The sequence below is a fragment of the Euprymna scolopes genome, chromosome 17, assembly GCF_053919585.1.
Source record: "Euprymna scolopes isolate OS-2025 chromosome 17, ASM5391958v1, whole genome shotgun sequence".
Taxonomy (NCBI): domain Eukaryota; kingdom Metazoa; phylum Mollusca; class Cephalopoda; order Sepiida; family Sepiolidae; genus Euprymna; species Euprymna scolopes.
In genome coordinates, this window is record NC_136498.1 from 45,482,728 (window position 1) to 45,508,656 (window position 25,929).

Genomic DNA, 25,929 nt, shown 5'->3' on the forward strand with positions numbered 1-25,929 from the left:
TTTCTACTTATCTAGTATGTTTTCCTACTTACATGAAAAGGGGCACCCCTTTCATGTAACGTGACGTGTCAAATAAATGTAGGGTAGGGTGGCCTATTAGATAGCAGTTTTTACCGTTTGACTGTAGTTTATAATGAAAATAAAAGAATGAACTAAATTAATAATAAACCAGTGCATTTATTTCAGAGTGAACAAATGAGAAAAAGAAACATAAAACCTGAAAAAAAGGCATACCTTCAATAAAAGGGTGAAATACCATTCATTTTTTTCTTTTAAATTTCACGTATTTTTCCCCGGCAATTATCATTGAGTACAGTCTTAATTTTTAGATTAAAAAAGAAAATAATGCTAGTATTGCTAATGACCTTAATGGTGGAGGAACAGTTTGTAATGATAACGTTGTAATAAATGAAACACATTATTCTTGCGACGTCAGCTGTTGATGATACCCTTAGAAGTTAAATGTTTCACATTTTAGTTGGTAAGGTGTATACAATTTTTACCAGGGTATTTTAGTAATGTGAAAGATAAGCGCCGGAAAAAAATTAGGAAAATTTGAAATGCTAGTTAAAGCATAAATAACTGTATTGGATAGAAAGTGGGTGTTCGTTGTAGTAGAACGTTATAGTTCAAACTAAAGCTTGTAAGCGCTGATAACTGCCTACAACAGACAATGCCTTATCCAACATACAAATATCTGTGCACGAGGTCGCCAAACTAATCAAGAACATTGATTCCAGTAAGGCAACTGGCCCAGACGGCGTTCAAATTATACTGTTGAAAACACTCTGACCAGAACTTGCCCCCATACTTACAAAACTGTTTAAGCGTTGCCTTAAGGGGAAGTGCTTTCCAACACCCTGGAAAACCTCGTCAGTATGTCCTGTATTTAAAAACTCAGGTGATAAAACATCCCCCTCTTAGTACAGCCCAATAAGTCTCCTGTGTGTCATGAGTAAGTTGCTGGAATCCATGTCAAATAGAGAAGTAGTCAACCACCTAAGTAGAAATAACCTTCTTAGTGACATGCAATATGGTTTACGTTCTGCGAGATCTACAGCTGATGTGCTAACAGTTATATCCCATAGAATTAGTGAATCTCTCGACAAAGGCTTCATTACTAAGGCAATTGCTATTGACATATCAAAGGCCTTCGATAAGGTTTGGCATAAGGGCCTACTTCACAAGATTTCCAACTACGGTATAACTTGAAATGTTTTCTCAATAATTAAATCATTTCTCTCTGATAGGCTCATAAGAGTAGTGGTTGATGGGCAGAAATCAGAGGCCCACAGTATTAATGCTGGAGTCCCTCAGGGGTCCATCCTGGGCCCAACTCACTTCCTGATCTACATCAATGATCTCCCAAAAGACATACTTAAGTCATTCGTTGACATCTATGCTGATGGCACGACCATCTACGGCAACACATCAAAGACCGGAAATGACAAAGTTCTCTCTGATTCCCTCTCCTCTGATCTTGAGCGCGTGGTTCAGTGGGGGAAAAGAGGGCTAGTTACTTTTAATGCATCTAATACCAAGCTCCTAACTTTACATCATCAACGCTCTGTTCCTCATCTAGCATCAATTGAAATGGATGGCTCTCGTATTGGGAGGTTTCATGTTTTGACAAGCTCCTTGATTTGACTTTTACTCCTGATCTGAAATGGAACACGTATATAAAGTTTGTTGTCCGGGCTGCTGGGAAAATGGTAGGATCCTTCTACCGTTCCATAATATATCTCACTACTAATGCAATTCTCTATTTCTATAAAAGCCTAGTACGTTCAAATATGGAGTACTGCTGCCACATCTTGGCAGGATCTTCAAAAAATCAGCCTATCCTGCCTTGACAAAGTACAAAATAGACTTTGTGGCTTAGTGGGGTAAGTTCGATTTTCTTTCCTGCAACCTCTCTCCCACAGAAGAGATGTTGCGAGCCTGTGATTATTTTATCGTTATTCCCATGGCAAGTGCTCTTTTGAGCTCCAATCCCTGGTCCCCTTTCGCCAATCCTTCATGATAAACACCCGTCTAGCTAAAACTACTGTCAGTAATTTCCCCCACTCTTTATCTGTGCTTAAATCAAAACGTAGATCCCATGAGCATAGCTTTTTTTTCTGAGAAGTGCACGCCTGTGGACGTCTCTTCCGTTTGCTAGTTTCCCTCCTGACTACAACTTGGACGTCGTCAAGTACAACATAAGGAAATTCCTGATTAATCGCTCCCTTAAGTAAGACGCTTTATCAAATCCCCAATAGCAACTATTACTACGATATTTTTCCATTGATTATTGTACACAAAATAACCCTTATCCCCGAGTGACTTACGGGTCTTGATAAGTGGTGATCACCATGTAAAAAAAGGGACAAATGGTCAGGGCCACTAATTATTTATTTATTAATATTTTGCAACTTGAAGGTTATGTGCGCTTTAAAAAACAGTTAAAGTGTTTTAATATCTGATCTGAATTGTGTTGCAGACTTGACTAAAAATTTGAAGCACAATCTTTCCAAAAAGCCAATAAAGGCTAAATTGATAATTATAGATAGATTCTTACAAAGAAAACAGCAAATTTTTGTTTAAAAAATCAAAAGGGTGTACGTAAATTATAAAAAATAAGTATTTTTCACCTCAGTATTGTTATATTTTGCGTGCTTATATATATATATATATATATATATATATATATATATATATATATATATATATATATATATATATATGTATATATATATGTATGTATATATATATATAAAGATATATATATATATATATATATATATATATATATATATATATATGTATATTAGTAATATTTTCAAACGACTCATTTAATGTGTATTCATATATTAAAGAATTTAGCTTCTAATTAAATTACGGAACTTCATAAAGAGAAATATTTTTCGGGAATGAAATTGTTGGCAATAAAAAAGTTCCTTTTATTGCGTACAATAAACGTCTGTAGTTTTTCGGCATATTAATAAAAACGCCAATATTTTGGAGCGAACATCTTCAATTAAGTCAACAGTTTACATTTTGAATATAGCAAAATTCTCTATATGGCATTAATTAATGGAATGTTCAAGGTTCCATAAAAAGTAATTGGTTGTTTCTTACCGCCGTTGACACTCACATTATTTTGACCAAAATTATCGCTGACGAATTGTACTACATAAAGGCAAACTACGCGAACACGTCAGTTGTTTTGCAGCTGTCTGAAAACATTACCATATTACAAAAAACTACATGTCAGCGACAATTTTGCATCCAATATTCATTATTATAATACTGTGAAATGTTTAAGTGTCGTCAAAACACAAGAGATAAAATAATTTACGAATACACTTTCGTATTTTTAAAAATACTTTTTTTCTTTTTTAAATAGCTCAAAATAATGTTACATACTGACGCCATATTTTAATGTTAGTGCCCGTTTATAAAGCGAAGAACTAGATCCCGGTATATGAGAATGTTCAGTGCCACACCAATCAGAATCGACGGGAATTCGAAAGATTGTATTAGGTCTATGTATGTATTAGACAATTGCCGTCGGTGTAATCACAGAATTTGTCCTGGTGACAACTGATAGCAGTGGAACTACTAAATATTCAGTAAGAAAAAATGCTCCTTCCTCTAAAGATATGGTGATTGTGATAGTGCTGATCAGATGCAATGTAATGCTTTAATATCACGTTTGAATGTGTCTAAAACGGTGTTCGGACGCTACATATGAGAGTGTCTATAAGCCTAGACGTACTAAATTTGTATGTGACATCTGTTGTTGCAAACCTACGATACTTTGACCCAGAGGGAAATTTCTGAATTTAATTTTAATATATATAACTATTTGCAGACTGTTATCCTGAATTTCATAGTTAGTTTTCTTTTACAAGGGGGTAGAGCGTTGAATCTTTACGATTCCATATGGGCCTTGTCTTAAGGTGGCGGTTTCACTCTTAGCCAATGCAGGCCAGAGGATTATTTGGTAAAACACTTTGTAGAGGCACCAACTATAGAAGATAATAATTACTGGGAATGCAGTAAAGAGAATAAGCATTTCTATTCTGTCGCGCTTAATCGCACGGAGAAAGTAAGAGTATGGGTCGGCTGAACCGTGGTGAAACAAACACAACAATGAAGATAAGGATACAAGTTCGTTCATAAATAAATAAATATGACAATAATGTAAAAGTTTTAATAAAAAATGTAAAGACTGAACGGATAGAAGACTTATATAGTGATATTATAAGTTTACTTAAACATGCTAAAGGCTGAGGAAAAATAAAAATACACTATAGAATAGAATATACAAAACTATATACAATAGTATATAACAAAAAATAATATCTTTTTTCCACAAACATCAGGTACGTCGGAACGTAGAGGAGTTCGAGTAAGTTTAAATTAAGCAATACAAATACACAAGGAAGGTGAACATTAAAGGACTATCACAGCCACACTCAGTTGGCAGAGAACACTGACCATCCGTAACAGTGATTTACCTCAAATAAAATAATTGTTGAGAAATACTTCTCTACGTGGCACCACTAGTGTCCCTGATTATTATGGATTTTTGTCGTATATGAGTGATATTGAGGAGCATAGTTGTCTAATTTCAAACATAAGAAGCGAACACATTAATATACTCAGCTATGGGTATGCTAGCGACAATAATGGTTCATTACTTTGCATAATTCATTTTAAAAATATTATTATCAATTAGTTATTTATTTTTTATGATTTCTTAGTAGATGATTTGTTTTATGTAATAGTTAAGCTCAGTTAAATTCTTTTAAAATTATGCATAACATTAAAGATGAAAACATTGTAGCACATCCATATATATATATATATATATATATATATATATATGTATATATATATCAATCTATCTATCTATCAATATCTATATCTATATCTATATCTATATAAAAGTAAAAATATCCGTGTGTGTGTGTGTTTGTGTGTTTACGTGAGTCTTTGTACATTTCCCTACCAAATAACTCTGTCAATTTTCGGTCTAGAGACTTGAGATTTGACATAAGGAGTTTTGAGATTTTGGATAATCTTTTGAAATGGTGTTTTGACAGAATATTGGCTGTCAAGGTGTCAAAGTTCAATGATTTGACCTTTGAAAACTCTCCATAACTCTCCCGGCAATTTTAGGCCCAAACACTTGAAATTTAAAATGTAGGTTACTTGGACAGTGATTATATTTATTATTTACTTTGAGTCAATAAAAAAATATTAAGCAGTAAAAATGAGGGCCAAATTTAAATAAAGTTCATCCCTGCGGTCTCTACAAAATTACGCAGCCAATATGTGGTCTAAACATTTGTTTGCTTTGTTTTTAAATAAAGAGGATTCAGATATCGGGCACGCTTTTTAAATCAGTTTAAGTTGAACATTTGAGCTGCCAAATGGTCAAAGTTCAAAAGATTTGACATTTAGCGTGTCTAGCAAACTACTCAGCCAATTTAAACGTAAAATACTTATACATAACTGGTATTTAGACATGCGTGAAGCATTTTAATAAGTTTTGGGACAAACATTTTGCTGCCATAACAACAATATTGAAAGATTCTTCCAAATCTTTCCGCCAATTGTGGGTCTAAAGACTTAAAATTTTAGATGTAGGTAACTTGGGCATGGGTAAAACTTGGTGTTTTTATTTGAGATCCAAATAATAAATGCTAAGGAGTTAATATTGGGGTCAAGGGAAAAACAAAATTGACCTCTGCAGGTGTATGAAATTACAAAGATACATTTTAGTTTAAATATTTGAAATCTGACATAAAATGTATTCACACGTAAAGCAACTGATGAACAGTACATAGAGACCGGGAAAACCGGGCTGAACTGCTAGTATATATAGATATGTGTTTTGTGTGTTTATGTTTCTGTGTGTGTGTGCGTGTGTGTATAAAATGACTTTGACTGTGTGTGTTCGGAACGGTATTTACCACACGGTGGGCTGCATTTTTCTGCAGAATTGAGCATTTACATATAGTACGTTCGAACTCTATAAAAATTATGTTTTTTTAATCGATAAAAATAGCTGCTTACGAGTGAAAATTTTAATAAGTCAAACACACGTTAATAGTTTAATGCCATTAAATTTTATACGTGTTTCTGACAATGAGGTTAAACGGTAACGAACGCTTTCCTGCCAATGAGCACAAACGGGAACGAACAAGTCTGGGCGCTATTGTTTTTTCTTTCTTTTTTTTTTTTTTGCTATTCTAGCTTTAGACCTATTTGTTAACTTTTAAAATTATTATCATACTTTTGCATTAAAAGTGCTCCTGGAACATGATGTACTATTATTTAAGGAGCTAAAATAGTACTTCGAGGTAAATAAAAAAATATAACGTAAAGTATTAGACAGAATAGATTGTGACACATAAACCATCAAGTCGTCCCTGATTTTCTGACCCATCGCTTCTGGAATGTGAATATGAAATGACACCATAAGTAAACCAAGAATTCACGGCTGCCGAAAGTAAATGTGATAATCAATAAAGCATTGGTTCTATAATAAACACGAAATCTGCATAAGTTAAATTATATAAAAATTAATGAACGACTCATCCACGTTGGATTAATAAATATTATGCGCGGTTGTTTTTTTTTATATTTTTTTACATATCCAACATTTTTTCACTTGTTTTCCTGGCAATTTGAAACTAGAATAAAGTGCGATTTCACTTAATACCATGACTAGCAAATTCAAGCATTGCTACAAATATCATTTACTGATTTCTTTATGTCCTCTTATGAGAAGAATAACACGAATAGAAATCTTTGAAACTACGCGGAATAAGGACTTTGTAAATTGTTTTTTTGGAGTATTCAGTCGAACAAAAAATTTTGATTGAAAAGTTCAACTTACAGTGTTAATTCCATTTCTCTTATAATAAGCCTTACTCTCTATTGCGTATTGCGTTTCTTTATACGGTTGGGATAAATATTTTATATAATTTAATACTGGTATTTTTTATATGATTGAAGTTTACCATTGCGTATATCAGGTACACTAAATTACATAAGTAATAGTTATAAGGATGATTTGATCATAAGCTGTTAAATACTCCGATCTAATTTCGCCCATCACAACATATTAGGGAGGAAGTATATATTCGTAAATTGATAGGTGGGTTAAAGATGTATTTAAGAATCGATAAATGGATCTATACATGTAGACAGATGGAGAGGTATGAATACGTTCAAACAGGTAATTAACGGAAACATAAGGCCGTGTGTAAAATAGAAAGATAATATGTGCTGTCGGCCAATTTTCATTAGGCATACTTAGGAGTCATAACACATTGTAAACATTAGTAACGATCAATAGATGTCTCTTGCTCAATCAAAATTAATAGCTGCCTCATAAAACAAAGAATTTACTTGTTCATTAAGTCTATCTAGATGTTGTTTATTTAATGAAAATAAAGCCCCGGGATAGGCAAATGCATATGCATTTCTATCATACAAAGTACATTACATTTATATATAAATATATATATATATATACTAGCATGGGTGCCCGGCGTTGCCCGGGTGTTTAGAGGTGTATGCTGAGCAAAAAAAAAAGGTGGTTAATTTTTTAAACTTTGACCCCTATTATGACCCCTGAAAATTTATTGTTTTGGCCTCAAATCAAGTTATTACGTTAGATCCATGTCCACGGAACCTATATCTAAAATTTCAAGGGTGTAGACTCAAAATTGTCGGAGGAGTTTGGTAGAGTTCTTAAAGGTCAAATCGTTGAAATTTGACCCCTTAACAGCCAAATTTCTGGCTGACACCCGTCACATCGATTTACCCAAATCTCAGTACCCGGTATTTCAAATTTCGAGTCTATAGACTAAAAATTGAGAGAGTTATTGCGTAGGGAAATGTACACAGACAGACACACAGACACACAGACACACAGACAGACAGACACGTTCACTTATATATATATATATATATATATATATATATATATATATATACGTGTATGTGTATGAGGGTGTGTGGGTATATATTGTTTTTTTAACACTATTTGATTTCATACAAAAGTTTTCCACATATATGATACAGATATAACTTCTGGAGAGGTAAGAATATACTTGCAAGAGTAAATAACAAATATTTAAAATATTTCTTCGTTTTATTTAGCACTATTATATAAACCACGTACTTTCATGAGATAGGGCATTATGAACAAGAATCCACTCTCGTTGCGTATAAATATGTATACACACAGACGAGCAGGCCTATATTTATACACACACACGCACATATATATATATATATATATATATATATATATATATATATATATATATATATATATATATATCGTAGATTTGTTTTCTTTTTGTTTATCGGTGTTTATATTAAGACCCTTTTTTTCTATTTATTTACAAAGAAAATACAATTTTGTAAAAAAATTGACCGTGGAATTTCATTCATCTGCAGAAAATCTAGCTACTTTGTATATTATGTTAATCATCTATTTTACTTAATTCCTTATTAATTTTGCAGGTTTGCCCAAGAGATGACATCTTTAGTAAACTACCACGTGTAATTATATTCATGCAGATATTCTATCTGATTTACACTTCGTTCTATTTACGTAAAAAGGTCACACAACAAACCTCTTGCTATATATATATATATATATATATATATATATATATATATATTTATATATATGTATATATATATATTTATGTATGCATATATCTATATATATATATATAATTATAAAATACAAATGACCTTGTAACGAGTGATATAACCCACTTTCCAGTATACGACATCCGGTTGCGCATGCGTGCATAAATATTAACCCATAACAACGTAAATAAATAAATTCAAATCATTTCTTTTGCAGATTTGGACCTGCGCACTGAAATATTAACGTTATTATTTCGAAAATATTATTTGATATGGGAAGAGTCGAGGTGTTTTGCAACTATTCTATATTACAACTATACTGTTTCTATTTTCTTACAACTGAACAACTTTAAACCGTTGACAAACATAAGAACAATTGCAGTAAGCCTAGAATACTACTATTACAACTACTACTACAACTACTCTCGATCCGTCCCTTTTCCTTCCATTCTTCCTTCTTTTTTATTTTAAGTTTCCATTTCTAGATACAAGATTGTTGTATGAGAACGGTGAATATGTTGACATATTTACTAATCTGTTTAAATATTAGTTTCATTTTATTTATTGAGGTATTATGTTTTTTTTTGCTTCAGGTTTTATTTATTATTTTTTTGAATTTAAGTTTCTATAACTTGGTTGAAGGATTCTAGTATGGGTTTTTCATTCTTATATTTCTCATCGGTAGGTTCATGTGCGTTTTTGCAGCTAAATGACTTTCGTCCGCGTTCGATTCGTAAGAAAATCATCTGTACTTTTCGATTTGTGAACAATTATTCGGAAGAATAGGAAACTTTACACGAATAAGGAGGATTTTCTCCATGTTTGAGTGAGCCGTCCGTTATTTTCATTTTAATATATTTTCATAGAAATGTTTCTATTATGCCCAAAAAATTATTTTCTTTACGTAAAAAGTGTCACGCTCATACATGAATTCCATAGCTAATATAACTTACTGATCCAAAGGGTAATGGGTAGTCTAGCGTATATATATATATATATATATATATATATATATATATATATATATATATATATATATATATATATATATATATATATATGTGGGGTGACATTTTTAAAAAAAATTGCCTTTCTAGCCCATTTGTTTACGTTTCTAGATTTAATATCAGTAAATATAAACGAATAGATTATATATGCATGTAATAAATAAAAATTAATATATTACCTTAATAAGTATAAAGATAGATAGAAATTAATATGTAGTAATAATTAGTAATAAATATGGATATTTACAACTAAAAATACAAATTGGTTTAAAGCTCCTAAAATTTGCGCTAGGATTGTCCCCAAGGATCCGTAGCGAAGGTTGAAGTCCAATGCTCAGTATGGGCGACCGAAAAAATACATTTGCGAAATACTTAGGACCTCTATCTAGTCATGACTGGCGGAACAAGAGCATGTTGTCCCCGCGTAATAAATAAAGGACACCGCTCATTTCCGAGTTCGACAAGATACACCTGAAGAAGATCATCTAGAGTATGAAAATCACACTCAAGATGAGAACAGTAGTCCAGTTAATAAGAATATCTATAACTCTTTTTTGTTGTCCACTGCCATGGGACGTAAAAGGAAGGGCATTCGAACATCATGCGAAACTTTATATTTGAATATATATATTAGGCAATTATTATTGAATAGCACGGAATTATTCTGTTTTACAATTTTCCTTTTTATCTTCTCCAATCTCCGAATAGTCCTGTTTGTATTCTTATCGAAATTGTATATGTTGGATCCATAATCGCGAGCGCTTTCGAAATAAATGTAGAAATTGTTTTTTTATTTACGTATATATACATTTTTCCTAGTCACGTGGTAGCTTGTTACAAGTTAAGTGGGCGGCCTTTTTTTCTACATATATTAAACATATTTATATAAACAAACACATAAATACATATTCAAAAAATAAATTATCCCAAACATTTCAAAACGTGCCGGCTGCACTCATAATTAATAGCATTTATTTGAAGCTTTTTTGTTTTAATGTACAATGCTTCGAGTATTCTTAGCCTATTTACATTTCTCCTACTCTGCAATACTCTTGTATTTTCTACCATAATTCTTCGAAATTCCGAATTGTGGCAGCCAAATAAATAATATTAATTATGAGTGCAGCCGGAACGTTTTGAAATGTTTGGGATAAATTTTTGAATATATATATATATATATATATATATATATATATATATATATATGTATATATATATGTATATATACGTAAATTTAAAAACAATTTCTACATTTATTTCTATAATATGCCTGAGTATGATAGAAGTACTTCTGTCGGAAGCGCTCGCGATTATGGATCCAACATATACAATTTCGATATTGAAGAAGATAAAAGGAAAATTGTAAAACAGAATAATTCCGTGCTACACTAGTTTACTCTAATTTAGTTTTTTCTCATAAAATGTATATACATGTATATATGACATCTAATTTACATAAGGAAAACATGCTGCTCTCCACCATCATTATATATAGCCCCAATCCTCCGACTCTCTCGTCAATGACCATCCCTCTTGAAGAAGCCCGCATAAATCGGGCGAAACGTTGAGTATCCAGGTCCTTCCACCTCCATTTTATTTCATATATATATATATATATATATATATATATATGTATATATATATTATATATATATATATATATATATATATATATATATATATATATATGTATAACACAATATAAAAGAAAAAGAATAAAAGTTATATATAATTTTCTCATATTAACAGAAAAAAAATACACGGGATATTTAAGGAAATATGTTAAGGTCATCGCATGTCGAAACTGAATGCTTCTCATGAAAATGATAGAAGTGACAGAATTATGCAAAATCCAAATATGGAAAAACTGGTTTGACAATAGCAGATATAAATAGAGAATGAAATAAAAGGATAAAAAGTACTTTAAATAGGTACAACGTACAGCATAATTCAGTAATACATTGTTTAAACTCTATTCCGTTGTTCTGTTTTCTTTGTGGCTTATTGCAAGCCTTAAAATATATATATATATATATATATATATATATATATATATATATATATATATATAGGGAGAAGGAGACAGATTTTAATATATATATATATATATATATATATATATATATATATATATATATATATATATATTCTTATATATATAAAAACGTACTTTGTCAGTGTGTTCATGTGTGTGTGATTTCTGTTCTCCGGAACTGTGCACAGACTATCTAGATTTGGTCCTTAATGTTTTCACGAATATTTGTGTTTGAATGAGCTAACGTACACTATCAGCTAGTATACTACATCAGAAACATACTATGTGTTCACCACTCTTACCGTCTTCAAAATTTCTACAGTTACTGTCAATGGTAGATTTTAGTGTGTGTGTTTTTTTTTTGTGTGCGACTGTCAATTGCAATATATATCTAGGATGTTATATTTTTAATGTTTATTTATTTATATTTTAATATAAACTCCACCGTGCAATTGATTGAGTTTTAGTATAATTTCGAACAATCTGTTTTTTTTTCTTCGGGAAGTATTCGGAAGGTTTAAATCTGTCATCACAGATAAATATTCATATTTTTAACGTTATCGGAGAGATTAAATATGTTAATGCAAAAATTACTAATTTTGAATATGAATATGATTCGCGATTCAAAACTAGAGATTTTCTGTCGATTTGTATTTTATCTAATGTTATTTTGTAGATGTTAGCAAAAATCAGTGCGCGTTAATATTGTGCAAAATTTATGCAAATAATGTGTGCCTATTAATTAACGGGAGGATTATTCAGCTTTACGCTGCAATCTTCAACGATTAAAGCAAGCACCACGGCGTTGTGGTTCATCGGGGAAATATTGACCTAACATGAAAGTTCAAAGTCCGATACTTATGTGTTTCAGACGCGTATAAAAAATAAGAGAGGAGTTTCGTACTTTTTAAAGGCGTTAACTACAGGAAAACGGCATCATTACACGTTATAACTTGAAGAATATACGGCTAATATTTTTCGTTAACACAAATACTAATGCACCAGTTGGTCAAAATCTGGATAAATACAGCTTTAAATAATGAAATTATATTTTTAAAATGAGTCATTTGACTTGAGAAAGCTGTGTTTAAAAAAATCAAAAATGTATATTATGTGCAAATATAATAGTGTTCAATATGTGCCCGAAAGAGAGAATGTTGCCTGCCTACGCATATAAGAAACAGTATAAATAATTAGTATTTAATCATAATCATAAAGGTAAATATAAACTAAGTGGTAGTAAACTTAAATTTATTCAGCGTTCAAGAATTCCGCTCGTTCGAACACTCTGTATTTTTAAATGCCTGCGCTCAAATTTTCGTTCATTTGTTGTATATTTCATTCAATCCCCTGGCAATTTGTTGGTGGACTAGGGGTAAAGGGAAAACAAATTTTGTCAAAAGTCGCTTCGCGTCTGAGTACTTATCTCTCGACCGGCAGGAATCACCCCTTGTGCCTATAGGTTTAACTGTCTTTTCCATTAAAGTCATATATAAGAAATATTTTCCGTCTTAATTTTAGTTCAATACTTACGGCAAATTTTATTTAAATCGAGTCTCAATTTTCTGTAAATGAATCGTTGTCTTTCGTATTCCTGCGAAAAAAAAATAGCCTACGTAACCGTTACGCTGATTCCTTAAAATAATAACATAGCTTTCGCATTTCGTATTTTTCTTCAAAATACAACATCTGCCAAGCACACACCCCAGAACTAAAAGAGTTTAGATTGATTTTGTGAAAACATTACCGTCATGTTTATATTTGGAATTTTGCATAAAAGATATGCAAATGCAATATAATATTTATAATAAATACCGTCATTCATAGAAATATTTTTTCCAAAAAGTAATAGGTAAGCGTTATTTTTGTATTGTTGCTGTGTTAAGTGAAATTAACACTAGCTTAACATAATCCGTTTTTTCAGTAAAGTCGAAAAATCTAATAATTCCGAACAAGGTGCGTTCTCATACCAAGGGCTGTAGCTCTATTTGATAGGATATCGCTCAGAGCATTCTATATTTTATATCTAAAAGACAGTTTTCTGTGGACTCCGGAATCTAGTAATTCGTGATTTGTTCCATTAACTTCAAAACTTTTGTCATAGAACAGAGGTTTCATGTAGTTTTTTTATAGTAGAAAAGTTATTGGTTTAAATATAATTAAGGAGAATGTTACAGAAAGAGGTAAGTTTTCTCACACAACAATAAAAACCCTCTTTCTTTCTACGTACTCTTCACGCCAAGCAACGTTTCCATGAGATGAGCTTCTTCGAACGTGCGTGTCATCTATAAAGCATATTCTCACGAGAATATGTCACACAAAAGTGTCCTCTTGCTGTCATGACGGATTATTATACTATCACATATTCTAAATCTCATAAATATTTTACATCTTTTAATGGACACTCATTTTGAAAATAATTTTCTTTGACTGGATGTCATGCAAGAAAAATTAGATACGCTTCTATTTAAATATATGATCCATGAATTAATCCATAGAAAATTGGCTTTATTATGGTTTTGTATATGATTTGTTAGTTTTTGTTGTAAATATATTGTTTAATTTTGTCGATTGTGTTCCGATACGAGTGTTCAAATTGTATAAAGAACGGAACAAAAAAAGGAAAGGAAGAAAAATCCTGAGAGCTTATGAAAAGGAGAGTAGATTCGCATGCGAGACCGCTGCTATCCAATGCATATCTGTGATACACATATGTGTATAATGGTGGCGCTTGGCGAAATTACATTTTCGTGAATACTGTAATTAAACGATTTCTGTTTTTTTGTTGTTGTTGTCGAACCATTTTTTTTGTGTTTTGTAAGTTTTTTTAAGAAACTGTGAATTGCCGTAGCTGGGATATTTTTAAATGTTTTATTGCGTTTCTGATGTTTGTTTTCTTAGAAAAGAACAAAGACTATTAGAGAAGAAAAGAAGAACCAGTTTGTCTCGCACTGGAAAATATTTTTGTTTCCTTTTAATTGAGCTATATTGTTGTATTTTCTGGAGAGAAATGTGAAAATAGACATTGGTGTCAGTTTTAATCGAACTCTGCGATGCGGTTTATGTGTTTTGTGATGCGTGGACATCATGCAACGTTTAATCTTGTTGACGTGATAATTTTCTGTTCCGATTTTAACAAAACTTCTTTATATTATTGCTTGAATGACGGTAAATTAAATGTAACTTTGAAATATTTGTATTTTATATGTTTTGTTGAAGGAATCGTGTTTTTTGTGTGTGACAGACGGTATGTGATTTTTGCACCATTTTGTATATTTCTGTTATTGTTTTGTATTGCATTGTGTCACAAACCAGGGCGAGTCGAATAGATCCTGGCTTGTGGCGTGCATATTATAATTAGGAGTAATTATTTAAGAGAATAAAACTAAAATGTAACAGTTTAGCAGACACTGAGAAGGAAAATAGACCAGAGCGATAAGGTACAGTCCGCCGGATTATGAAAAGGAGTCAGCGAGTTTATCTTAAGTTAACGAAGGGTCACAATGCGGTCGTGGTTTATTCTTGTTTTTGAGAGAGTCTCGTAAGTGTTGTTTTTTTTGTTTGTTTTTTGGTAGAAGTTTTTTTTTCAAATTCGCGTATATTCGACGGGGAGCATAGGAAAATGCTTTCCCAGAGTTTTCAGGAAAATTCATTATTTCCATTCGGGCCTTTTCCTTCTAGAAAACACGTTTTAGCTGTGACGGGATAATTGTCGATATCGCCTCATGAACTTTAAGATGCGAGATCGCCCCACGTTTCATTTGAGCACTATTGTAAAGGTTCATTCTTGAGGATCAAGTGTACCCCAACGTGTTTCGATCACTGAGGTGTTACGATGATATAGAATAAATCGGCCGTAATGAGTGACGTTTTTATTTATTGCGATGTTCGCATAGAGGATGTTGTACAGGGTGATACCTCAAATAATGTGATATCTCCATTATTTATTCACCGATTGCCCTTATTTTACAGGACATGGCAGAATCAACGACCGTGAGTACACCAAGACCCCAGTGAGAGCTGGGACAAAGAATACACTGTGTTAAATTTCGTTACTACAAAACATTAAATAACCGGGCCTAATTAGAGTTGATGCCCTTTTTTTGGGAGGGTGTCACCCCGTAATAACAAGATAATTGGTTGAGGCCTTTAAAGTTGTATGGAAGGGAAGTTTCCTAATTTTGTTGGCCCCGACATTCCTGCAGGAGATGAAATTGCCACTTGATTCGTTGCTGCTAATTTAGGATTCGCTAGGAACAGAAAGGATTGTTGAACTTGTTATGTTAATTAAGGTGGAGTTTTGCTTACTTTCCATAACTCTAGTTGGATGATCTTGGCTCCCCTGATCTGTTGAAGCCCGAGTAAATCTGTATGTTTATAGTTTCTCCGAAAACTAGTGCACTGACTACCAGATTGGTTGTAAAACGTGTTTTTTCTGTTTTGTTCCCGATAATTAGTAGTGTAATTGAATGTCGATAAAGAAAGTCAGGTCAGAGAGATGAAGTCTTGTGGCTCCACCAGGAGGAAAAAGAGCTTGTCTGCAAAGCCAGGAACGATTAATCGTACATGTTGATGGGCCAAAAGGCCTCGAGCTTTGTTGTTTGCGCTGATTGGAATTTTATCGAACACAAATAGGGTCGACGAGTTTGGAGAAGCGCTCGGTGAATTAAGCTTGTATTTTATTAATTTGATTTTTTTATTTTTTTGTTAATTAATTGAGGCATATGTTACTGAGTCGTAGTTTCAACACGGCGCACGAGTAAGCGTCACATGGAATTAACTGTGTATTTTGTTTTTTAGTGAATTATGGTATGCCAGTTTTCTTTGCTAGCTTGGCTGGGTGTGTTCGCTTCTCCTTAACTTAAACGGAAGAAGTAGAAAATATGGGCTATCACCATGCTTTTTATTATAAAAATATTGAAATGGACGTAAGCCCGTATAGACACATTTGCTTAGTTATCTTTTAAGCTAAATATCAATCTATTTATCCATCTATCTATCTACCTATTTATATTTATATTCAATTGTATATCTATCTAGCAGAGTAAACAACATTATGTTTTATTAAGCACTTTATATAGTGAAAAGAAAAACATTTATATGACGACAAATTTAAATGACCGTATGTGTATTAAAAGTTAATATTTTATAAATGAATCACGACTCATCTAGGCCACTTGAGGATAAGTGTTAATGAATTTGAGGTGATAGTTTAGTAATCCTTAATGGAAGATTGAGTAGAAATGATACAATGAGTAAAATTTGAATTATTTTTGGCTTATAATTGTTTATAATGGACGCGAAGGAGGCTAAAAGAAACAGTGTTCCACATGCGAATACTTATAGGAATGAAACTGTGTTCATGGAATGTGCGTTTAGAATTAGGGAGATATAGAGAGTGGGAAGAATTGGTGATATTAGTTATAGCTAGTCAAATGTATTTAGTGAAAATTTAGGACAGATGTTTGCATAAATTGGAGCTCAGACGAGTGTCTGCAATAAAAATAACAATAGAGCAGTATTATGCTCGTAAGGCCCCTTCTATAGAACAGAGATTGTAGGGAAGTGCTAAAATGGTATTATAAAAATTGAGGCTAATATTGAAGAATCTACTGTTAAAAGGCACGGTACTTGACATATTTAAGCAAGCAGTGTTTAAATGGGGGTTTAAATAGCACCATTGACTACGTCTCAATTATTGTTCAACGTATGGAATGTAAATCTTGGTCTTTACTTTCATTTGATTTCATTTTTCGCAAATGGTTTGAAAAAGATGTAAAATCAACTTAGTCAAAATACATAAAATAATTTAGTAGTCTGCTCAACAACTCATTTTCAACGAAAATGTTATTTGATTATTGCTTTTTTGCACCGCTTGATAATTTAATAAGCGTCACAAAAGGATAAAACAAAAGTATCAAACACGTGAAAAAAATTGGCAATCTAGTCAGATCTGTTGCTGGAAGACCGTATAAATAAGTAAAACGAGGAAAAATGTAATAATTAAATGAATATTATTTAAAAAAGAAAGCGGAAAGGAACATTGTAATAAACAATAATTTTCCTGACAATGAAAATAATAGAAAATTAAAGCACAAATTGAAAAAAAATTGAGACACGAGTATTTTTCATTAAGACAGGCTGGGATGTCAGGTCTTGGCCGGTCGTAAAAGCAGCTTAAACATGCTTTATTCATATAGATCTCGTATTTATAATTACGTAGCCAATTCACTATTAAATAATGTAGTATGCATAATAAATATAACTGTATTCGAAGTTTTTATAAAAATACTACGGTGACATGAGAGAGAATCAGAATCAAAACATTTAGCGCCCCAATCGCGGTCCCTACCGTTTAAGCTATCGATAGATCAGAAAGACTGAAACCACTTCAAGCTAGGAAAGAATTCGCGCATACGCAGACGCAAGGGTCATCTATTGGCAAATAAAACATGAACATTTTGCATATTGACTTGCTGATATATATCTGTACATGTTATATATCTGTCCAAACAAATTTTACATGGCACAAAATATCTTTGGTGCGTGATCATTATTTCCTGTTAATTTAAGTGTACTTTGACGAATAGTTTTAAAGTTCATCGGTGGTTAAATATATTTTAATAGGTAGAAAGACACGCATATATACATATATTTGCTGTTTTGTTTTGCAGAGGAGGAAACATATATGCGAGAAGAGTGTTGCTTCAGAATTAAGTGATGTTAGATGAGATACGAATGTATAGTTGTAAACCTGTGAATATTCGATCGTCGCACCATTTCTTCATCCAGAACACAGCGCACGTCTATATGGTTTTATAAAGGTTTTATTTATGACGGAAAACAAATGAGCGTGCGCACACGTCAGTCATTGGTAGGGAAAATGCCGCTTACATATTTAGCTAAGACGGCCTAAGTAACGTGCGTTCCTTTACCGGCTATGAAGATGATCCGCTTTTTTCGTCGCTACTCATCAATGTGTATACTATCATCTTATCGGAAGTCACGTGATTTCTTATTTCCGCTTCGAGGCACTTCTCGTTGTCTTTCTTATCTTACAGAAGTAGTACAATGTAAAGAACATAAGTACTTGCCCCCATAAGGCCATGGGTTAATTAAAGCTGTTCCCTTTTTATGAGACACAGCTTTGTTTCTGTGAAATTATAAGAGATCCATTCTCCTATGCATTACCATTTGCTCCGAGAAAATTATTGCAAACAATGGTAGCACAAACTTATTTGCAGGCTCTTATTTCCCGAGCGCTGTCTCTTAAATCCAACACTTATGTTACATCAACCCGCCTTGGGATATATATATATATATATATATATATATATATATATATATATATATCACTACACCGATGAAGACTGAAGGATCGATAGAAAAATTATGTACCTGTAAAAATAGTATTTTCTTTTTTTTCATAATATTATTTTGTATTCCTGCACGTCACACATTTAAAAACGAATAAGGAAAAGCTATAAGCTTTTATACTTTTCGTATTCAGTTTTATACATTTTCATATATATATATATATATATATATATATATATATATATATATATATATATATATATATATATATATGTATGTATATATATATATATATACATATATATATATATATATAACGAAACTAAAAGAAATATTATGTTAAATGTAATAAACGAAGTAACAAACAAACTTAAAATTGAACGAATGTATTGCACCTGAATATCTTCACCAGTAGGAACAATTAATATATATATACAAATAATAATGATCTGCTTGAACTTCTTGGAAATGTTACAGTCATTAGCGAAGTACAACGCATATACTTATAAAGTCTTATAACGCATACATCGATATAATGACCAAAATCGTCTTTATGTATTCGTAGATTTACGCGTCTGTATTCATTACTGTATATCGATGATGTAGAAACACAGCATTTAGGAAACATAAGCAGATCACGTAATGAATTGGGGGACGTTTTATTTAATGTTGTTCGTATTAGCAGCATTTTCATAAGAATATGATTCATATATTTCGTATGAACGCAGCAAATTTGTTATATATAATTAGACGATCAATCAAACAATACCGAAAAACAAGCCATGCATTATTCTTTTGGATTAAAATTATAATAGTCCTATCGAGAAACGCGCGTTTCTGCCGGAGAACGTTGTTTAACTCCATCAAAATCATGAAAACGATAAATGAATATGTTTTAGATGAGTTAACAACAAGTAAAATACTTAGAATAATAGAGTACACACTAAACCACCACTGTGTTCTCAAAGTAGTCTCTTTACAGAACACGAGGAATACATACATATTGCTTCTGATAACATGTTTAACATCCTAAGAAGTTGAATTTCATTTTTATACCCGACTGCATAGAAAACTGTCTAAAGTAGAAGACTTCCTCATCTTCATATCTGTTGAATATTCCTCTTATGTCCGTGGTGTCTAAGATGAACAGAAAACTCGACGACTAAACATGGCAGAATTTTCAACGTAATAAGCAACTGCGAATGTCAGTGAGAAATGTGATTACACTGATGATCTAGATAAATGTAACGCATTCATGAATTTTGCTGACACCCTATTCACCGCACAATTAAGAAGCATACAATTGTAGTGAACCGTTTTTAGTATTATTTCCTTTATTTTACTACACTTTATTTGTATATTTACATGCGATAACAAATTTCATTGTCAAAGTTCTCACAATAATCCTTATAACATCACAAATTTAATCATTTTTGAAGTGGGCATAGCTGTATCTGTTAGCCCCAAACGAATACATTTAATACTTTCTGAGATACGCAGTACAAAGTCACAACAAATTTATCAATGTTCCAGCGTCATTTGAAAGTGGCACTTAACATCTTATCAATATCGAAGCCTAAATGTGCTGTCTTTGTGTCGTGTTAATATTTCAGCTCCAAACTAGTTTGAATATGATAAAATAGATAAAGATAAAAAATATTTTCATACAGCATTATGCGCCGCTAGGAAAAGGACTGTGTTTTCTTTTCTACGTATAAATTAAATGTAAACTAGTTTAATTAACTTCAATTGCGTTTATTATTGAATGAAATTTAGACCAGAATACGTTATTTTATTCACGTGGCAAAACAGTCAAACTACAAAGCAAAACTATACTTTAAGATGATAGTTTTCCGAAGGTTAATGGCTTAATAATCATAACATAAAAGTGTTTATTACATTAGACTTGAATGCTTGTTACAAAGAAGAATTCCGTAGAAATTTGTAATTTGATTGAAAGATTAAAGGTTTTTACAAGATATATTTGAACAATAAATAATATTGTTCCAAAAGTTTTGAGAATAGCACTTGATATTAAAACACTAGTTCAGATAATTCAAATTATGATACTTCAATTTAAAAATTCGAAAAATTAAACAGAAAATGAACACACACTACAAAAAGTGGAGTGAATAAATGTTGCTCACACGCCTGTAGCCAAAGGATAAATTTAAGTAAGACGCCATGTTTGAGCATTCTACACAGATACCCTGACTATTCATTTCAAAAGTCGTCATCGTTTTTCCTCTGCTTCTCTATTTCATAGGAGGTGATTCCAATAAGCATTTATGGCTGATAGCTAAATCAATACTAACAACAAAGATGATAATGGAAAAACAATATTGAATAAACGACGTGGGTCATCTTATCTGAGACGGCTCTTATTGAAATGAAATGATTCAATTTAAAACAGAAATTAAAATCCAATATATTGAATTTGAGAGCGTACGTGAAAATCGTCCGGTATCAGTCAACTATCTAAATGCCAACAGCGTACGTAAAGTAAAATTATGCTAAATAAAAATTGATCACAAACTTCAATAAATATGCAAAAATATTCAAAGCATTTTAAAAAGAATAAATAAATGATTAAGTACCAACATATAAGGACAGACGCTGGAACCACTGTTTTTTTTTTATCACTGTATGCGTTTGTAGTACACAATCAGATAATGGCTTCGAATAAAAAGGAACATTTTTTATTATTTATGGTAAGTGATAAATTACTAGCTGAAGTATCCAGCTAAACAGGCTTAAAATGTAGAGCCATATTATAAAAAAAGTGTCTAGCGTTTAGTGTTATTTATAGAATAAGAAATCTATAAGAACAATGAAATAAGTCTAATAGGAGAAATAAAGGATCAACGTCTTTTTTTAAAGTTATAAAGAGCGCATTTTAAATTTTCGTTTTATTCACGAGAGTATAAATAATTTCAAATGTAGGCATGATGAATACCCTTCTATGTAAGTAAATGTGTTCGAACGTTACACCCCAAAGTTTGCAGTATTTATTGTTTAGTACTTATCCGTCATCGTAACGATGTGTACGCGTATGCACAATTTCACACGAAATCTCATAGACGTTATTTATTGGATATTCATAGTAGATACTTATGTTGAAATAGTAACAAGTGCATTTAAAAAAAAAAGGTTTACGTGCATCACCACTATATTATTTCAGTTGTAGTTAAGTTTCCGATTATTAGATACGTTTTAATAACCTTGGCGATTTTTTTAGTATACTTTACCTTTAGATTCCACTTCAGTCGTTAATGAATACAAAATTCTCTATTTGATAAATTCCCATTATTCTGACTATTTACAATCTGTGTATATTCGGAGAGTTTTGCAAAATGATTTCCTAAAAAATTCCTAACGTGAAGACCATTTTTAAAGTCAAAGGTTGCATTAACAGAGAGTTTAGACGCACAACGCATCTGCCGTAAAACCGGCAAAATCTGTGCCATTTATTAGGATATCGATAGTTTTACAAAATTGACTTCCCTAGGTATTATTGTCTTGACTTTTGAGGTATTAACCATTGCTTATCGGTAAGGGACAAGGGAATGCCGACGTGACGGTCCACACAATTTTAAAATGGCCAGAATGTTTTTCTCTCTTTATGAGGCTGATTTCAACTCCTAATGTACGATTCGTTGTAATATATTTCGCTGTGGCAGAGGATGGCTTAAATTAAACTCTTCTGAAGAAATGTGAACGTTATCAATTCAAAATATGTAATCTTCTTAAATTTCGAATAAGTAATAACTATATCGGATTGTGTTTCCCGAATCATAAATCAAATTAGAGTATGGTTATTTTCGCTTTTAGGTATCTTTGTGTATTCGTGAAAAGTTACAAGCTCTGTACATAGTTTAAAAAAATCAACGATTGGCAATCTTAATCTAAGACATCTAAAATTTGTCTTTGCTTAATTGTGGCTTACAGAGTAACGCTTACATTAATGTGCTTTCTATTTGCTTTCCTTTTGGTACTAGTCTTTTTTAAAAACGTAGCCGTATAGTCTAATGTAATTTGTACTAGGTAAAAGAATGAAGTTATTAATAACTTCCCAACAAATGTCAGCGAGAGTAACGTTGAAACCCACTTCCATTTCACATCTGTTTTATTCCCGAATATTACAATATGCAAGTGACATCACACCCCGCTACTAAATTGAAACAAGTAGTAATTATGAGAAAAAATGTGTATTTGAAGAATTATAAAATTGTATTGCATATATATATATATATATATATATATATATATATATATGTATATATATACTTGTTTATTGTTATATAAACATGCTCACATACCGCTGCTACAAATAGCCACTTGTTTCAATCAAACAAAAGATATCATCAGGCAGCGAGTTGACTATTTAAAAGTTCAATGAATAAATGAATTGATTGAAACAAGTGGCTATTTGTAGCAGCGGGATGTGAGCATGTTTATATAACAATAAACAAGTATTATCAGCTCTTTTTATTGAGCACTATCTAACAACCTCGTTGAATTCATTAGTCCATTACTTTTGAATATAAAAAACCCCGAGTATATATATATATATATATATATATATATATATATATATATATATATATATATATATATATATATATATATAATTGACGGTGAAGAAAATAGCGAAAACCACGAATATAAATAATTACAATTTTGCATTTGAACATAGTTGTATGCCGAGTAGAAATTAAGTCTTCAGTTTGAGTTTGGTAGCCTTAACATTCCTAGTGGCATGTAATTACCTTCACTCTTTCTATGAGAAACGTTTCTGACAAAGGGATAGGAATTGCTAGTTTATAGACGTGAATCTATCCGTAACATATTCAACGTTGTATAATTTTTGACTTTTAAGTTGTACTTTTAATTCTTTTATAATCAGTGGCTATCCGTCTTGTCTTGAACAATTTCAAGAAAAAATATAGTTTTAAAATCTTTTGCTTTATAATACGTCATCTAATAGAGACTTATGAGGACTACAACATCTATATATTAAAACATTTATTGGAATCCTAATGATAAACTGCCGTCTTAATAGCAGTAGTAAAATAGTATATTTGTAATGTACAACGTTACCTACAATCGTGCCGTAGCGGAGGTTTTTACTCATTACCTCTCCTTAGTGATATTAAACTCTTCAGTCTATCTATATAAAACATCTATTTTAAATATATCAGCTTTATATAAAACACTATTACTAATGTCTTAAAGCTGATAGCCTACAAGGGATTGAAAAGGTCAAGTATTGGCACTGATTCGTTTTTAGAGGGTTTTTTTGCTTTGTTTTTTAAAATTTCCTCTTTGCTTTACTCTTGCCAAAATCAACGCTGGCTATGTTCTCTTAAAGATACAGAGAAAAATACCTTACCGATGGTTACGTCTTGCAAAAAGGCTTTGCTTAAACAAATTAATATCGTTATATTGGCCCGGAACATGCTCTGTAGGAGGCCGAGTGGTCCTTTGGGCCAAGAGATCAATGTTATGCATGCGAACTGATACAAGGTTTAGTCTGCTTTGGGAGTTCTGGAGGGGTTGAAAGTCTGATACAGCCCCAAGATTATTGGAAACCAGTCAGTAAATGTTGATACGGAAAAGAATCATGGACAGCTTCCAACCGAAAAGACATAGACATATATAGTTACACACACACACACACACACACACACACACATATATATATATATATATATATATATATATATATATATATATAACGAGAAGGAGAGAATGAGGAGAGAATATGTTGTTGAGTGAATCGGGCAGCAATGAATGTTTGATATTTATAAACCTAGCCAGGTACCTGTTATTTCCTATGTTATTTTTATGTTTAAATAAAGTATCTATATAACCATTTGTGGGTTTCGGAGAAATTCGATCTGGTTTTCCCAGTTGAAGTATATTTACCATAAATTACATCTGAATAGAATTTTCTATACGATACATTTGGAAATCTAATCCAATTTTATTAGCCGCAAGAGTGGAAGAGATGCGCAATAGAACGTAAAGTAGACTGTGTTAAAATAGAAAATGTATAAGTCTATCCACAGTGAACCAGTTTCACATTTACGATAGGCTTAGAACACATTATCGTTTACAAGTCTATCCCATGAGGAAGCGATATGAAGTTAAAAGGTCGAGCATATGTTTTGCTGTATCTCAATAAGTTTCAATTTTTTTACTTTCTGTTTTCCATAGATTATGTCTTCACGTAATGTTTGTACGTTTTATCATATATACGATTAATATATTTTCCTGTAGATGATGATTCCTACAAATAATTTTCGCAATATACGTATATTCGTATCTCATTTTCCGATTTATCCTGAAACCTCATAAGACAATGAAACTACACAGTGTGACTATAGTGGTCCGTGTGAACAAGACTTGAAATTAAGTGGCAGTAAAATATCTGAACATACCTAGCCAACTAGTTTATATATATATATATATATATATATATATATATATATATATATATATATATATATATATATATATATATGATTGCTGCGCTGGATTACATCCGACGATATGAAATAAAATGGAGGTGGAAGGACCTGAATACTCAACGTTTCGCCCGATTTATGCGGGCTTCATCAAGAGGAATGGTCATTGACGAGAGAGTCGGAGGATTGGGGCTATATATAATAATGGGGGAGAGCAGCGCGTTTTCCTTATGTAAATTAGATGGCATATATACATATATATATACATTTTATGAGAGAAAAAATTAGAGTAAACTAGTATGGTGGATTACGTCTAAAAGTTAAAATGTCGTAGAGATTAAAAAAATGCGTCTGGAAATATAGCGGTGATAGATTAAGTAAATAAAATGATACGAGATTACGAAGGAAGTTTTTTTTTTTTTTAAATTGA